Below are 1706 nucleotides of genomic sequence, written 5' to 3'. Positions count from 1 at the left end.
GTGATCATTAGGAGAAAGAAGTTCATAGGCAGTACCCCGAAACTCCAGGCCACCAATTAAGAGAAATGTCTATGGATCAAATTTGACTTCATCAGGTCATTCTGCAGGATTGAAATCCTGTCTCTATCAGGAGGTAGATGCCTCAGTAGAGAGTCTAGTTGAAAACCAATAAGTTGACACCTCAGTGGTCATCCTTAAGTATTAGATTTCCCACCCTTTTAAGTTTTTCTTCCTAGGAGGATGCACACCTTGATGTATGGCTTAGGGGTTTAAAGAATAAACTTTTATAGTCTTTCTGCCTTGTTCCAAATCCCGACTCCAGTATTAACTGAATGAACACGGGCAAGTTTCTGAATCTCTTTGAGACTTGAGCCTTCCGATTTCATGGGTTTAAGATTGATTTTTTTTTTTTTTTAAACAAAACACTTTATAATCCACAGACAAAGGAAGCAGGATATAAAATGATCAAAACTCTCAGAAATGATGCAGAAAAAAACTTCAGTGATAAATTACAATTATTCTTTATCTAGGGATTCACAAGGTATAGCTTTTCCAATATAGTTAATGAAAAATATGAAAGCAGGATTCAGGCCAGAGCAAAGCACAAAGACAAAACAATGTAGGTAGGTGTTGGCAGCCTCTAGGGTCTCTTCCTTCACAGCCGGGATGGCAGTGTACTTTCCTTTCGTATTAACTTCCAATGGAACTTATCTGTTTCCTGAAGTCTTTATCATATGTGTCCTTGTGCAGCCCACCAGAGATATGTGATTTTTTACTGCACAATTATAAGGGAGGGCATTCTTCTAAGTGCTCTTGTTCTAAGTTAACAGAGGAGGCCACTGAATTTAGGACCCACACATGAGCTATGTATACTAACCTTTATACGTGAATCCCCTTATATACATGTTTTACATAAATGAACCTATTACCTTTACCAAAGGTATGATGGTCCACAAAATAGATTCTTGTTTGAAGTTAGGGGCTGATAGAGCTCTTGCTTACAGCCCAGTTTCCTGGTCTTTCAAGGTCCAACACTAATTTGGTAGCCGGTCCCCTTGGCCAACAAACATTGACTATGACAACAAAGATGAACAGCAGTAGTAACCTGAGATGCTAGTGCAGTGGGTGTACTAGGGATGACAGTCTCAGGAAGTGGTCAAGATTTGGCAAGAATGTTTATTCAGAGCCAACACGAGCAGAGATTCTCACAAAGGCAAGCTGTGACCTTCCCACAGTTACCTTGAGTTTCAAGACCAATCTGTCAAGCCCCTTCCCCAGAAATTGATATTATTCTTCATTTCTTCTTAAGACTTTAGAAATTGTCATATATATATATATATTTGTTGTTGATAGGTGCCATTGAGTAGGTACTGACCCTTAGCGACCTGACGCACAGCAGAATGAAACACTGCCTGATCCTGGACCAACCTACTACTCTTGCCAAGCTTGAGTCCATTGATGCTGCCACTTGGTCAATCCATCTCATTGGGGGGTCTTCCTGTTTTTCTCCTATCCTCCACCTTACCAAACATGATATCCTTCTCCAGTGACTGGTCCCTCCTGACAAAATGTCTGAAGTATGAGAGACAAAGTTTGGCCATCTTGGCCTCCAAAGAGCACTCTGGCTGCACGTCCTCCAGAATGGATCTATTGGTTCTTTTGGCAGCCCATGGCACTTTCAATATTCTCCTCTAACACCATAACTC

Source organism: Chrysochloris asiatica, unplaced genomic scaffold (genome assembly GCF_000296735.1).
Source record: "Chrysochloris asiatica unplaced genomic scaffold, ChrAsi1.0 scaffold00339, whole genome shotgun sequence".
Taxonomy (NCBI): domain Eukaryota; kingdom Metazoa; phylum Chordata; class Mammalia; order Afrosoricida; family Chrysochloridae; genus Chrysochloris; species Chrysochloris asiatica.
This window is presented reverse-complemented; position numbering follows the sequence as displayed.